The following is a 17,918-nucleotide window of genomic DNA, read 5'->3' as shown; positions in this document are numbered from 1 at the left end:
ATCTCTCTTGCGTCCTAGTTCGCATACCATAACTAGGTGGTGCCCCTATCTTGTTTGTGTTTGGCTGTGGGTTTGTTGTTGCGATGTGCTTGTGGTTGCCCCAGCCGCAATTGAGCAGCACGGGAGCCTTGAGGGGTGTTTAGAGGTCGCCTCTCTTGTTGCCCGCCCCGGACCGCCTCACTATGAATGATTTTGCACTCTCTGTGCAATATCTCTATGAGATTAATTGTGAATCTTTCAATTACCATAAGAGATCATGGCTTGGTTTGGGTGCTTGTAGATAAGATGACTAAATTGTGCATTTATTCAATCTCTCAAGTTAACAAAGCTGGTTGTTTAAAAATTTGTTGATTACTCAGTGAGGCTAAGTGATTGTGCCCCAAGTTTACCAGTCATTTTTGGAAGACTATCTTTAAACAATTGCAAAACACAACATAGTGCTACCAGTCATCAAGGGGTGGATATGCATCTTTAGAGTATTAATATTGTGCTAAAGGATATGTTAAGAACGTATGTTAGTGCAAAGAAATCCAATTAGAAAGGTTATTTTTCTAGTTGGGGTTTGCCTACCATGAGCCACAGCATGTTGCGACTAGGTTTAGTCCCTTCATGTTTTGGTCACATTCCTAACCTCGATCACCAAATATGGTGGGGTTGTTTATTGATGAGAAATGATAACAAGTCAAGGACTTAATCTTTGTTGATTAGTTATGTCAGCATGTCACTTCGTTAAAAATTGAGAAGAGGTATTCTTGCATCCCAATTATGAGGAGATGGGGAATTGATGCATGCAACTCACTCTTAGTAGCACGCTAACCCATGTAACATTTTTTGGGAACTTTTATTCTTTTGATAAATCGAGAGTATTGTAACTCCTATTTTCCAAGTGGATATTGTAATCAATGAGCCGGGGCTATAAGCTTCTAGATTGTATCAACTTATCCTTAGTTAGAGCTCCCAGATCATTAGTTTTTGACCAAAGAAACCTTGGATAAGGTATAAAAGCCCATTTTTGTAAGTTATTTTTAACTTTTGGATAGTAGAAACACAGCATGAGCTAACGGTGCTCACTTCTTTGCTTCTCGCGCTTCCTACTTCCTTTCAGGTTGTCACATTGTAGTGTCATTTGTTGTGTTGCAACCACAGGTAAGAGCTCTACGCATTGACGTAAACATAATGTAGCTTTTGGTGTTACTGACCTACAGTCTAATTTCATCATAAGTAATAATTTATGTCGGAAATCACAAAATAAGCATAGGTGGGGTATTGGGACATCATTGCTAAGCATTTACATGCATTTGGGGTAAAAAACGACTATGTCAAAAACTCTTTGTTATTAATAATTGCGTTTTTTTTACTTCATAAAAAATGAGATTATACCATAAGCATGTATGATTAGGTCTTATATACATGTCCTAAAAGTTTTGTAACGTTCGGATGTTGTTTGATGTTGTAACAATTTTGATTTGTTTGCCGATTAGCGATTAGCTTTTGATGATTTAGGTCATTGAAGTGTAGCTTATGTTAGACACAAGTTGTCTATTGTTCTCCAAGAGATTGACACCCTCTTGTAGCCTCTATGGACTAGTCGAGTCATCTTCGCCCCATGGATTGACAGCTAAATTTGTGGTTCCCGCTATGTCTCCAATAAGATAGGAGTGAGGTTAGAAACCCTATCCAGATTTGGCGCCGTTGTTGGGGATGAATACACCTAAACTAGGGAAAACAAGAGCGTCTTGTGTAGTTGTTCTTTAACTTCTTCTAGGACCACCTAGAGTTAAAACTTTCTCTTTAAATCCGCATAGCTTAAGATTGTCATCTTTTGCTGTGTAAAGGTAGCTTGGGAGTAGATTGTACTTGCTAAGTACCTTGTAGGATTGTAGGATTAGGCAAGGATTTTGAAAATGATTGATGGACTATACAAGTCTTAAGATCAAAGCTCTGAAAACCATAAAAAACAAGAAAACAAGTGTTTGTGGACACTTCCCACAACCCCATTGCAGTAGAACCTAGGAGTAGGGTAAGTAGAATCCGAGGTGGGATCTCAGAACATTTCTCACTCCAAAAGAATCAATTGTGACTTGTTAATGTGAAGTTGCAAAATTTCATGTCTATGGCTTGCAACAGTACCAAAAGACTGTCAACCACTGAATTTGGTTGGAGATTATGCTCTAAAAGTTGTATGAACCGGTGGATAAGCTTGAGGGTGCATTAGAGGTAAGTTTTCAAGAGTTTGCAAAAACTTAGATTATTTACTTTTTCTTGAGATTTTAGGCCAAATTAAGTTTTGACTTGACTCACAGGCTTAAAACAGGTCATAAAAAGACAGTCCATTGAAAAATTTGCAAAAAGTGTCCATTTTAGGCCAAAAGTAAATAATAACGAATACTTACTTTCAGCTCAAAATTGACCAACGTTGATACTAGAGACTCTATGCATGACTACTAACATCTTTTGTAAAGGCTCATAGAATTTGGATTAAAAAATAGACCAAAACCTTGAGAAAAAATTGAAATCTTTACTGATCGTCGAAAACTTGAGTCTGACTTGGTAAATCTTGCTCAGATTTAGTGAAACTTGACTCAGAGGCTTAGATTGAAGTATTAACCATGTCTATATGCTCAGATGAACAAAAAGATGCAAAAATTTACAAAAAGTAAATAATCATGATTATTCACTTTTGTCCTAATTTTCAACTTTTTTGACCAACCCAGCATACCACTAGTTCTCTCATGTTATATTGAGCACTCATATAAAATTGGTAAGATTTGGATCTTTTAAGTGGAAATTGTGGCCATATTTAAAAAGTCAGTCTGCTGACACAAAACCATTGACAAATTGAGCATAGTTTAGCCAAATTTGGTGAAACTTGGCTAGGGACCTTATGTTGAGTTGCTTAACCAGTTTGTATCAGCATTTTTGCAAAAAGTTACAAAAAAATCCAAGAAGTAAATAATCGCGATTATTTACATCTGTTCTAGACTTGAACATTTTTGCACAATTGAGTATACCAGAAGGTCAAGACTATCAAGTAGACTCTACATGCCAAATTTGGTGAAATTTGAATCACAGAACTGAGACTTAAGATAGATTGTCAAAAACTGAGTTTGCGGACACTAAACAGTTGATAACTTGGACAAATCTTGTTCAAATTCAACGAAACTTGTCCAAAGACTACAACAAGGTGTCTAGGTGGAAAAACAATTCTAAAAAGTGAGAAAAGTAAATAATTAGACTATTTACTTTTGAGCCCCAAAGACAAGGATTTTGACTTTTGAGCTTATACAATGTTAGAACAACATAGTACAAGACCACTTGTCAACTTTGGATTCAATCAGGTCCAAAGTAGCATATGTTAATTCAGTTTTCAAGTTGAAAATTAGTCCTTTGGCTCTTTGCAATGGTAAAATTTGAAAGTCTCAATTACCGACTGACTTAGCTCAGACTCACAAGAATCAGATTGTAGGTAAGAATTGAGATCTTGACAGGAGTTGCATTCAAGTCAAGTGGAAGAAACGGATAACAAGTCAATCTGATGGTAAGTACTCTATTCAGGGCTTCACAAGTCTATATGAACCTTCCTTAGATCTGGTTGTATACTAGCAAATCAAGGCATATTTGGAGAGACCACTAGTAGGGTATCCACCAAAGAGAGTGTGAATCAAGGAGATCACTTGGACACTATCTTCGAAGAAGTCTCAAACACTTATTTAGACTCAACATCTGAAATGTCTTCCTATTCAACTCATTCCAGAATCGGAACGACGGTGTGATATAAGCACATACTCACCTTTTATAAGACTAATGTCCATGGAGCTTAGGTTTACCTGGATCCTAATGAGGAGTATTCCATTCCCATTGATGACCATGACATAGAGTTTGAAGAGGAAATTAGGGCAAATAAATAAGAAAAAATGTATATAGATAAAAACAGGACTTAGTATTTAAAAGTTGAAAACCATGATGTGATACACAAATGGGGGTTAGAGGTGAATACCATCATTCCAGATATGGCAGCCAGAAAATGTCCACCAACTTTAGAATTCTAAGGATACGATCAATTTGATTTGAAACCTTTGAAATGGCTTAGCACTGATAATCCTAGGATTGTAGTCTATTGTTTGGAGGACAAGAACGTCGAGGATCTTTTATGGACCTCTCATGCAAAATCAGGGCAGTTAACACCCATGAAGATCATCTATATCTTCAAAATCAAAGACAAGGGTTTAGCAGATTTACCCACCTACCTATCTCGGGATTGTTATAACAATAGTTTTGTTATGATGAGTCATGAGAAGGTAGAGCAGACCAAATATCAAGGGTACTCCATAAGAGATTGGATATTGGGACAAGGACCAGAAACTATTTCAAGAGAGGAACTCCACGAGAGATCTTTTGGGAGCAATGTCAAAAAATCTGAACCTACCTCATCACGAAGGAACCGAGTGACACTAAAGCCACTCTAGGGCTACATGAGTCACTATTTCCAATAGATTGGTTTGAAGGACTTGAGATGGGGACCAACTACCAAAAGAACTAGAGCTGAGCCAGATAGACGTGCCAGACCAGCTGATTTCCAAAAATGGGTCAGAAAATACAGTGAATCCGGGGATCCATATGACCACTTAGCTAGCTTCAAGCAAGTGCTAAGAGCAGAACTCATATTTGATTTCCACACTCAATTTGAGGATTTGGAATGACATTAGAAGGAAAAGCATTGACATGGTTCCAGAACATTCCACCAAGGTCAATCATGGACTTAAATACATTAGCTCATGGTTTTGTAGCTATATGTTTCAAAACTGGGATCAAATATAATACGATAGCTCAAATCTATAGCTTCAAACAGAAACAAGGTGAGTCTGTTAGGGATTGTGCAACTAGGATGAAGAAATACATTGCAAGATTCCTAGAACTAGAAATTCCTGTACAAGAAAGACTAGTGCATTGTTTTTAGAGGGACTGCTAAACAAAGAGCTTCATGCTATACTGTATAGAAAGAAGCACATGACCCTAGAAGAGTGTGTCAGATGCTATCGACTTGGGAGAAAATTGTGATATTTTCAATGAAGAGATGTCCCTAAGGATACTTAAAGTGAGAAAACATCATCAACAAAACCAACACAAGTGGGAACAGCTGCTGCAGCACCACTTACAGCCATAGAAGACAGGCTCAAAAGGATGAACGAAATGATGAATAATATGCAAAAAGCACCTATGAGAGGACCAGGACAAGGGATACCTCAGCAGGGACAACCAATTAAGCCACATAAATGGTGTGCAATCAAAGGTAAATGGACCAACCATGAGACTAATGAGTGCTATTACCGACCAAAGTATGATGGTAATGTTCAATATATACCTATGAGACCACAAGGACAACCCATGTACAGATATCGGCCTAATATGGCCCCAACACAAAGACCATCGATGGGTTAGGACAAAACACAACCAATGTTGGGTCAACAACCTCCATATCCTGGACATAATGTAGTGCCTGTAAAGTACACATATTTAAAAGGAGTTAGAGATGAACAAGCACTAGTACCTGCTACAACTTATGTTGAGCATAGTCCATCTACCATAATGGTAGAAGGAGAGTGGTATAATTCACATCCACCTTCAATGGAAGAACTTGTGACTTATGCTACACCAAAGCTTACACCAATGTACTACGTAGCTAATCAATGTGCTAGACCTCCAATGGTAAGACCCATGATTAAGCCAAGGAATGGAAACTACCATAATTGTGTTACATATGATCATTGGAAAAATGAATGCCCAGAACTTGAAAGAACATTAAGCCCGTTGAAGGTTTTTGTACACAATGCTACAAAAAAGGTTAACACTTTCCAGAATACTGTCCGAAAAGTCATTTAAACAAGGAAAAGGCAATAGTGAATGTAGTCCAAGTGATACCAAGTAGCTCTTTAGAAAGTAAATCTATTGTTCCAATCAAGGTGATCACTAGAGCCAAGCTAAGAAAAAGAAACATAACTCCTCTGATAAATCAGAGAATACTAAAAAATGCTCTCAAAAGACCAAGTAAAGAAGAAGTCAAAGGTATGAGATAAGGAAACATAAACAAAAGGATGAGATTGAGGAAAAGTCCAAGAGACTATTCCAGGAAAAAGTGAAAGAAACTGGGAGTGAAATCATGGAAACCACAATGAAATCTGGAGGATCAATTTTGGTAGACAAAATTTTTGAGCCAATCAATGCAGCCTTGGAAGATTTCCAAGCGAGACTTGAAGCAGGTCAAAACATGGAAAAAAAAAAGAAAAACTATCCTTCTCCAGACATGGAAGCAACTAGGTTTGAAGCTTATCAAAATTTGGTAAGAACTACTCAAGAGATGCTGGAAAAACAAAACCCCAAGATTGAGAGTATAGCAAAACCTGAGGAGCTTGTGGTAGAAACCAATAAAGAGAAATACAAAGTGTTGTTAGAACCCCACCTTGAAACTAAAGAGCTAGAACTCTAGTGCCTAACACTGAAGATGCTTTAGATGGAATTACATTTGTGGAGAAAGACTAGCTTGGACATTAATGGAAAAAAGTGGGAGAGATAAATGAGGGGAGCATAACTTTGAAGTCGGCTCCTTTAGAGGAAGTCTAGCTAGACAATCTACCTCTTGATATGGACATGGATGTACAATCCTTGTATGGGAATTGAGGCTTGAAAGCATCAGGAATTTCTAAACCAATGACTCTAAAAACACTACCCTCTTACTTAGGAGACAACGAAGATGAGGCCATAGTGTGTAAAACCACTTAGGTAAAAAAAGGTGGAACAGACCCTAGAGGTAGACAACATCCTTCAATCATGTTTACACCCATTCAATGTACTCTTACCTTGGGAGAATTGTTAGAAATCAGACGATATTTATGGAATGATTTATAGAAAACTTTAGAGAAGGTGGGGATAATAGGGCTAATCGCAAAAAAATTGGAAAAATTGAAACATAATTGGATAACAAGGACATTAGATCGGTCCCAATGAAAAAAGTCGGAGAATACTACAAAGGGAAAGAAGGAAATACAACCCTTCCAGTGAGATATAATGATGGCTGGCATAGCCATAGCCACAAAATTAGTATGGGAATCATGGGGAAAACCAATCATTAGACAAACCTGAATGAAATTACAATTGGTTGATGGACACATCAAAAAACCCTTAGGATTTCTTGAAAAAGTGATGGTTAGTTCCTATGAAATTGATTATCAACATATTTTTGTGATAATAGACTTTGAAAAGAAACTTAACCATGAAATCATCTTGGGAAGACCACTCATGCATCAAGTACAGCTCATCTAGGATTAAGGAAACAATTACCTGTACTTGAACCAAGTGGGATTAATCACGAGAATTAATTTTAAATATCACACTTATAGAGATTTCATACAACACCCATATAAGAATTTGACTCAATCTCTTCAGCTAAATCAAAGCTTCCGTCTTGGTTAAACAAAGACACACGTATTTGGATGTGTAGAGCCTCAAAAAATGGGAGTTTAAAACGAGAAGAATGTATCTTAGAAAGGGATTGCATAGATGAGGCATATATACCTGAACCCTTGCCCGAGAATTTGTTTGAGACATTTGAATGGACTCAAATTTTGGTAACAATGGATGTGTGTGTGAATACATCTATGCCTACTCAATTTTGCAATGATGATGGTTATGCAATAATTCCCATACAAATGATCTCAACCCTTCACATTGAAGATGAAGTCCAAGGACCCAAAGACTTATTGAAAGCTCAACAAGTCCTTTCATACCTCTATTATGATGCTACTAATGAGTTTGAAGAAAATTCAGCTCCATCTGATGATTCGGGGTCGGAAAAAGAACATGTGAGAGCCAAACTACTCATGAAAGGAGGGGAGGAAAAGTTTTTGGACTTTCCAAAATAGAAACCAAGAAGCCCAAAATGGTATAGAAGAAAAAGTGAAACAAAAAACTTAAAATCTAGACCTATGCCATCAGCTTCTAGCAGAACACAGTTTTTGATGCAGATAGATGCGCATGATTGTGTTAAGGACAAAATCACCGATAGATATCCTTCAGACAACAAACAAGGACATCAAAAACATCAAGGAAAATGAGAAAAGAAAATCAATCAAAACCTAAATATCAAGATGATGATTCATCCATGACACGAGTTGAACGAAAGAAGAAATATCAAGAGTTGAAGAAATCTCTAAAGAAGATGTGTACCATTGAAATGCAAACAACAGAGGAAGAAAGTAAAGATGTAATGAGCGTTCCATCCCATTACAAGCAATGTACCCTCCAAGACCTAAAGATCATAGTCAAACAACGTGTCAAGGAACTAAGAAAATAGGTGACTCATATGAAGGACCTGTAAATGCAAAGAAGATAGATCTAGTTGAACCAAGAAAAGAGCCTAGACCTGCCTACATTGCAAATAATTTGATTGAAGAAGAAGAATAAGAATTTGCTAAGCTTATTGCTAAATTATTTACCTACATTGCTAAATAATTTGACTAAAGAAGAAGAACTGCTTTTGCTAAGCTTAATGAAAGAATACCGAGATTCCTTTGCTCAGTCTTATAAAGATCTCTAAGGTGTTGATACAGAAATCTGTCAATATACCATACCTATGAGACATGATGTGAAGCCAAGTAGACAACGCCCATATACTTATAATGAAACATTTTCTAGAAAGATCAAAGAAGAGAGAGAAAAACTCAAGGAAGCTGAATTCATTTATGAAATTGAACGAATTTATGGTCATCCATAACAAATCCGCTCCATATCATCCACAAGCAAATGGACAAGCTGAGAACATGAATAAAATTATTAGCTTAGTATTGACTAAAGTGGTTAGTTCAAGACGAACTGATTGGGAAATGAATCTACATGCCACTCTATGGGCTTAGAGTTTCATTCAAGACAACTTTAAATGCTACACCCTTTAATCTTATTTATGGTCTTGATGTAATACTAGCAATATAATTTTTATTGCCGACACTAAGCCTGGTAGCTAAAAATCTTGAGTGGACCGGACATGAATTGTCAGAGAGTCTTGAAGATTTAGCAAAGCTTGATAAGCAAAGGCTGACAGTTGTAGCTCACATCTACACACAAAACGGAAGCCAAAACAATTTTTTCTATTCACCTTTAGTCACAGAAATATTCAAAAAGGGGGACCTGGTCTTAGTTTATTCCCTTAAGCAACACATTTCCAAATTCAAGAAGAAGGGAAATGGACCTGTGGGACGCATGTCTAACCTCACCATCCTATCTTATTGCAGTATTAGCGAGAACCACGATTAAATTGTCAATCCATGGGATGAAGCTGACTCGACTAGTGCATAGAGGCTATAATAGGTTGTCAATCTCTCGGAAAACAACTAACAATTCGCATCTAACTCAAGCTACACTCAAGTGACTGAAATCACCAAAAGCCAATCACTCATCGGTAAACAAATCACATCCGTTCCAGCATCAAGTGACATCCAAACATAATGAAACTTCTAGGACATGTTTATAAGACCTAAAAACAAATGCTTATGGTCTCGAACCCCACTTTAGGTCAAGTTCCAAAATCACGATTATTAACAACAATGGGTTTTTGACGTAGTTGTTTTCGACCCAGAATGTATCTAAATGCTTAGCAATGATGCCCCAATACCCCGCCTATGCTTAGTTTTTGATTTGAAAGTGTAAATTCCTAGTTATTATGAAATTAGAACGTGGGTCGGCGACGCCAAAATCTACAAAATACCGTGATGTGTTCACGTCAATGGGTAGAGATCTTACCTGCAGTTGCAATGCAACAAATGCGACTGCAATGTGACAAGTGGGGAGGGATTAGGAAGCGCGAGAAGGAGACGAGTGACCGTCGTTAGCTCACACTGTGTATTTCTTATCCAAAACTTAATAAAATCTTTACAAAGTTGGCTTTTATACCTTAGCCAAGGTCTAAAATGTGTAATGTTCGACGCCCAAGACCTTTAAGGCTCTGTTAGGGAATATGACGTGGCTAAATGGATATTTGAGTAGATTACTTAATGGAGAGAGATAGATTTCACACACAAGAGATTACAGAGTAGAGAGAGAGAGAGAGAGAGAGAGAGAGAGAGAGAGAGAGAGAGAGTACACACGATATACGTGGTTCACCCAATGTGGGCTACGTCCATGGGAAAGCAGCCACTCAATGGCTTTAGTACTTCAACACGAGAAGTAGTTTACAAAGGGATTATTCCCTTAATAGAGCTCCCGCCTTGCTTCACTCTCACCACCTCACACCCATCTTGTTGCATCAACTTCACACTATATAATGTGTGTAGAAATGGCCTCCTTTTATAGGCCAAAAGGGCTAACCTCTTTCATGAGAGGCAGCCATGTGTAGCCGCCCTTGTGTAGACAAGTCCAAATCAGACCCTCCAATCCGCCCATGTGTGGCCACCCTTGAGAAGACAAGTCCACTTTTGAATTCGTCCACCGGCCACTGGCTATTGACTTCCGACCACCGGCCATCGGCCATTGACTACCGAACATTGGCTAATCGATCGGTCGTTTTTCGACCATTTTTCGGCCTCCATCCGACCATAATATTCCGGCAAAAAGGCATATTCCGGTTAGGAAAAAGAAGTATGTGAAACTTTTTCCCAGGAATTTTTGCCGTGAAAATTTTGGTTTCCAGCAAGTGATTTTTATTTCTAGCAAGTGATTTTCCTTCCCGCACGATGGCTTCTCCTCATAATGGGGGCCTTACAAATGTGCGTTTTTACCACAAAAAATTACAAGGGGTAAATCAGGCTCCATACTTAACAATCTCCCACTTGGAGACTGATCTTTAAACCAAACCTGTGACTGCTTTCCATCCTGGCTTCTTATCCTTGAATGCCGATTGAAGATGAGAAAACGCTCAACTTCTCCTTGTTGACAACCTTTATAAACATGTTTGCAAGCTTTTCACTTGTATGCACCTTTCCTAGCTTTAGTTGTCCCTCTTCCAAAAGAGTGCGTATGAAGTGATATCTCACCTCAATGTGCTTTGTCCTCGAATGAAAGGCTGAGTTCTTCGCAAGATGGATAACACTTTGGCTATCATTGTACAAGACACAATTGTCTTGTTTGAATCCAAGATCTTCTAAGAATCTATGAAGCCACAGAATTTCTTTGCTTGCCTCCATCATTGCTACATACTTTGCTTTTGTGGTAGAAAGTGAGACCACTTTTTGCAGCTTTGAGGCCCAGCTGACTGCTGTGCCTCCAATCGTGAACACATAGCCAGTAGTTCTCCTATGAGTATCTTTGTCACCTGCCATATCTGCATCAGCATACCCTTCTAGAAAATTATCAGTTCCTCCAAAATACAAAGAATTTGTTGTTGTCCCTTTTAGATACCTAAGTATCCACTTCACAGCTTGCCAGTGCTCTTTACCTGGGTTGTCCATGAACCTACTTACAACTCCCATTGCATGTGCAATGTCTTGCCTTGTCCAGACCATAGCATACATAAGAGAACCTACCACTGCAACATATGGAACTTTAGACATATAGGCTATCTCCTCTTGTGTCTTTGGACACATATCCTTGGTTAGTTTAAAAGTGACCAGCCAAAGGTGTAGAAACATTTTTTTCATTTTGCATTGCAAAACTTTCTAGTACCTTCTTGATGTAATCCTCTTGAGATAGCTTTATTGTCTTCTTCATCCTTTCCCTTGATATCTTCATACCAAGTATCTTCCTTGTAGAACCTAAATCTTTCATTGAAAAAGATTTAGACAGCTCCTCTTTTAGGTCTTTGATGTCCTGCATGTTAGCACTTGCAATCAACATGTCATCAACATACAACATTAGGATGATGAATTTCCCATCTCCCAAATTCTTCATGTAGACGCAGTGATCCAATTTTCATCTTGTGAATCCATGATCCAACATCCATCAATCAAACTTCAAGTACCATTGTCTTGATGCTTTTTTAAAACCATACAAGTTCTTCTTTAATCTGTAAACCATTTTCTCCTTACCTTTTACTTCATACCCCTTTGGTTGAAGCATGTAGATTTCCTCCTCTAAGCCACCGTGAGGAAATGCCGTATTTACATCCATTTTCTTGAGATTTAGATCATGAGAAACCACAAGGCTTAACACAAGCGTGATTGAGTTCATTTTTACAACATGAGAAAATATTTCATTGAAGTCAATACCTTTCTTTTGAGAAAACCCTTTTACCACAAGCCTAGACTTGTACCTTTTCTTCCCACCTTCTTCTTCCTTCACCTTGTACACCCATTTTTTTTGAAGTGCCCGCTCACCTTTAGGCAACTCAACCAACTCCCATGTTTGGTTGCGATGTAGTGAGTCCATCTCCACTATCATGCTCTTCATCCATTCTTCTTTGGATTCGTGATGCATCGCTTCTTCGTATGATTCCAGCTCTCCAGAATCTGAGATCAAGAGATGGTTGAAGGAAGGAACAAACCTTTCTGGAGGTCTACTTGCTCTTGTAGATCTTTGGGGAATAGGTTCAGGCTCCTCATTTGGTTGACATTGTTGCACATTGTCACCACTTGTAGTCCTTGAGTCTTCACCGTCCTCAAGCTCCATGTACTCATCACCTATTTCTTTTGTTTGTTTTCTTTCCAAGTAATCTTTGTACATATTTTGTTCGTTAAAAATTACATCCCTACTCCTTAAGATTTTACCATCTTCAAGATTCCATAGGCGATACCCAAAGTCACCTTCTCCATAGCCAATGAAGAAACACTTTTTGAACTTTGCATCTAGCTTTGACCTTAGGCTTCTATCTATGTGCATGAAAGCCTCACACCCAAACACTTTGAGAAATGCATAATTCACCGGTTTACATGTCCATGTCTCTTCTAGAACTCCCCCATCCAATGCCATTGAGGGTGATCGATTGATTAAGTACACAGACGTACTTATAGCTTCTGCCCAAAGCTCAAGCGGTAGGCCTCCATATAGCAGCATGATTCGTGCTCGCTCAATGATTGTCCTGTTCATCCTTTCCAAAATCCCATTTTGTTGAGGTGTCCTTGGGGTTGTCTTTGCCTGTGAATTCCATTGCTAGCACAAAAGCTTGGCTGCAATATTCGCCTCCATTGTCGGATCTGAGGCATTTAACCTTGGTACCTGTTTCATTCTCCACAAAGGCTTTCCACCTTTGAAATATGGAAAATACATCGTACTTCTTCTTCATGACATAAACCCATGTTTTTCTAGTTGCATCGTCTATGAATGTTACATAGTACCATGAGCCACCAAGTGATGGTGTACTTCTAGGACCCCAAACATCAGAATGAACCAACTCAAGTTTTTTATTTTTATTTTCATTTCTTGATTTTTGAAATTTTACCCTCTTTTGTTTACCATAAACACAATCTTCACAGAACTCTAAGTCCACTGCTTTCAAACCTAGAAGCAACTTCTTTGTTTGAAGGATTTGCATTCCTTTGGCACTCATATGCCCAAGCCGATAGTGCCACACCGCACTATCAACTTCTATAGGTGCTGCACAAGCTGAAGGTTGTGTGCTCATAGTACACAAGTAAAGTGTACCAACCTTTTCTCTCTTGACAACCACCAAAGATCCCTTTGAGATCTTCCACCGTTTGTTTTCGGATGCAATATTGTGACCTTCATCGTCCAATTGTCCTGTAGAGATCAAATTTTTCCAAAGAGAAGGAACATGCCTAGTATATTTAAGCTTCCATTCATTTTTGTTAGCAGTTTTGACAGAAATTGTACCTTTGCCGACAATCTCACAAGATTCATCATCTCCCAAGTATACATACCCAAAATTACCTTTGGTGTAATCTTGGAAATGTTGCTTGTGTGGTGTGGAATGGAATGAAGCCCTGGAATCTACTATCCAAGAATTAGACACATTGTCTAATCAGAGAATTAGAGCATCTTGCTCTACTTTACCTACCACATTGGCCTCCGATGTTGGCTTGTTGTTTTGAGACTCAATCTCCTTCTTCTTCTTGGACCAACAATCCTTCTTAACGTGGCCCTTCTTGCCGTAGTTCCAACATTCGAGAACTGACTTTGTGCGTGACTTGCTCCGTCTTGAGCGATCACGACCCTTTTGGTTTTTGAACCTCTCCTTAGGCCTTCCTATTGTTTCCACTGACAATGCATCACTTGATGATTCTCTTGTGCTTCTCCTTCATATTTCCTTGCTTAGGAGAACACCCACAACATCATCAAACTTAGGATATTTGTTCCAGAAATAGAATTACTTACAGCCATCACAAGGCTATCCCAACTATCCGGTAGAGATGATAGTATAAGGAGAGCTCGTACATCGTCATTGAAATTGATTTTCACCGATCGAAGTTGACTTATGTTTGTGTTAAATTCATTTAGGTGTTCTGCAGCTGAACCATTCTCTGCCATCTTTAGATTGAACAAGCGCTTCATAAGAAATACCTTATTGGATGCCGATGGTTTCTTGTAGAAGTCGAGTGATTTCATCAAGTCCTCCGTGGTCTTCATCTCCAAAACACTGAAGGCCACCATTGACACCGAGCTTAACCGGATTGTTCCCAGTGCCTTTCGATCAAGGAAAACCCATGCTTCATATGCCATTGTTGTGGGCTTCTTCGCGAGATCGCCTAGTGGCAAATAGAGGTCCTTCTGGTAGAGATAATCTTCAATCTACATCTTCCAATGTTGGTAGTTTTTGCCATTGAACTTCTCAATATTGAGCTTCCCTTCCTCCGCCATAAGTCCCACTCAATTCAAGGAATCCTTTCCTTGAGATAACTTAGCTACAAGCAAACCTTGATCTGATACTAGTTGTTAGGGAATATGACGTAGCTAAATAGATATTTGAGTATATCACTTAATGGAGAGAGATAGATTTCACACACAAGAGATTATAGAGTAGATAGAGAGAGAGAGTACACATGATATACGTGGTTCATCGAATGTTGACTACATCCATGGGAAAGCAGCCACTCAACAGTTTTAGTACTTCAAAACAAGAAGTATTTTACAAAGGGATTATACCCTTAATAGAGCTCCCGCCTTGCGTCACTCTCACCACCTCACACCCACCTTGTTGCATCAACTTCAAACTATATAATGTGTGTAGAAATGGCCTCCTTTTATAGGCCAAAAGGGCTACTCTCTCTCATGAGAGGCAGCCATGTGTAGCCGTCCTTGTGTAGATAAGTCCAAATTGGACCCTACAATCCACCCATGTGTGGCCACCCTTGAGAACACAAGTCCACTGTTGAATTCAGCCACCGGCCATCGGCCAACCGACCGGTCGTTTTTCGACCATTTTTCGGCTGCCGTCCGGTCATAATATTCCGGCGAGTAATTTTTATTTCCAACGAGTGATTTTCCTAAAGGAATATTCCGGCGAGTGATTTTTATTACCCCTAATGTTGCCCTTGAATTTTGGTTGTGAAAATTTTGGTTTCCGGCGAGTGATTTTTATTTCCAGTGAGTGATTTTCCTTCACGCACAATGGCTTCTCCTTATAATGGGGGCCTTACAAATGTGTGTTTTTACCACAAAAAATTACAAGCGGTAAATCAGGCTCCATACTTAACAGGCTCCACACTTATTGTATGAACAACCTAGGTACACTAACTAAACTATGCTTTACACCTTGGAACTCTTCTTGAGCCCGTAACACGTTACAATTATCACAATGGCTAAATAATTTGGGAAATTAGAATACATGGCCATTTTGGAAAAATGTAAAAAGTGTGTAACTCCAATCTTCACTACTTCTTTGTATTCATCCTCGATGTGCATTTGTACGTTTTTGATCTTTGGTCTTTAGCAGCTTCTGTTAACTAACATTGACTTAGTTAACATTCCCCCCTTCCGATTTTAGTGCTAGTCCTCGGGCAGTGTTGAAAAGTGTCCTTGGAGGTTGTGGAAGGTTTTTGATTGGTGGTTGATGGGCTGATTGTCTTCATTTGTCGTTGAATTTTTTGATGTTCAATTTGCTGCATCATCTTCATTGGTCCAAATATGTATGGTGTGAGAGATGATGTTGTATTTGTCCATTGTAATAGCATAATGAGGAGGCTTCTATTTATTTACAAAAAGTATATAGAAGAGAAATAGAATGATGAGGTTCTAAATTAGGGTCTAATACCTGGATGACCAAAGGGAAAAAACCTAGTGGGAAAAAAGTGCCTTTGGGATACACGCATCATTAGAGTACTTATTAGCACGGGAAATATTATTAAAGTACTCAATGTATTATTCACTGATAGATATGGAATTAAAAAATGTGATATCCGTGGCAGTGTACTAGGCCGATGTTAATTTTCCAAGGTCAACACCAAGCGATGGGGAGCATTGGACAGTCACCAAGCTTGATATTCACTCGGTGCTGACTCCATTGTCACATGTAATGATTTTAATCCCAAGGTCAGTACCAAGCGATAGGAAGCGTTGGGAAGTCCCCAAGCGTCCTATTCACTCCGTATTTACTCAATAATCATATGTAATGACTTTAAGAGCAAGGTCAACACCAAGCTATAGGGAACGCTGGGCAGTCTCGAAGGGTGATACTACTTGCTCGGTATTGACCCATGTCTTCGCGGCAGTCGTCAAGTTTTTCTTTACAAGCCACGCTTGATTCATTAGATGGCTCACTACCGTTAAGACATGGGTCAATACCAAGCGAGTCAGTGGCTTATGGAATTCGATAGCTGCCCCACTTGCTCGGTATTGACTCATGGGTTTGTGGTAGTGTCAGCCCGCTGAAATATCTTAAGTCTAATCTCTACCATTGATTCATGTTAGGCACGCTGTCTCGCTTCTACCCCTTGAGGTTCAAAACAAAGTATACGTAATATATCCGTTGATATTGCCTATGCTGCAGAACAGCGGAGTTTCCTTTTTGGCTCTGATGATCTGGTTTAGCAGAGTCAACTTTGATCTAGCACGCTTTCTGGTCACTGCATACAATCAATCGTGAGTTTTTTATTTCCTTGTAAAAACCATGTTGCATTTAGAATATTTCTCCTCATATTTGATGGTTTTGGTGTAGTGATCATTGGAGTTTGATGTTATTTGACATTGAAGCTAAGATTGTTTACTATGCAAACTCCGGGCAAAGCAGCGTGTTTCATGGTCGTGTAAAAATGTAAGGCCCATCTGGGTACATTTGGAAGTAGTGTCTCTTTGTAATGTGTTGCTAACTCAAGTGGTTATGTATGTAGTGCCGCAAAAAAACTTGTATGCTGTGTAGAACATGTTTTGTTAGAACTTGATCTAGGAAATACCATCCGGCACGAACGGGTAACCGTGCCCACGCAGATTGATGACTATAGATGTGGCTGGCAAACTTGTTTGAATGCCCTGTTGCTCCTCAATAAAATTTTGGATGTACCGAATGTAAGTAATCGTTCTGTTTCATTTTTTTCTACAACGTTTGTATGAAGCAGCATCTTTACTTACTTTCCTATTATCACGCTTCTACAGGAACTTCAACTTCATAATTATAGCCCCAATGATGTGCGAAATTTTTGTGTAATGGTCATCCATCATATTATAATCTCGGTAAACAGACGCACAAGAGAGGAAGGGGCAAGAGGCTGAGAAGTTTGAACAGGCTCACGTTAACGAAATGGCGCAGCGCTACAATCAGACTCAAGAAGATGTTCAAAATATGCAAGAAGCAATAAATCAACATTATGTGGATGCCGCAAAAGTAGAGGAATGGGATACACATTGACGGCAAGAGCAAGAATAGAGGAAAGATTCACAGGTGCAAGATACATGGGAAGCCATGGAAGAGGCCCATAATTTTGAGCGACGCGAAAGAATGCCCGAGACCAGTGTCCCCAAAAGGCAGAAGTAGCAGAAACCGGAGCAGAGGGCAGGGGAGCAACTGGAGCAGAGGGCAAGGGATCAGTGGCAGCAACCCTTGGGGAGGT

This window comes from Adiantum capillus-veneris, chromosome 14, assembly GCF_014529385.1.
Source record: "Adiantum capillus-veneris isolate H3 chromosome 14, ASM1452938v2, whole genome shotgun sequence".
Lineage (NCBI taxonomy): Eukaryota > Viridiplantae > Streptophyta > Polypodiopsida > Polypodiales > Pteridaceae > Adiantum > Adiantum capillus-veneris.
This window is presented reverse-complemented; position numbering follows the sequence as displayed.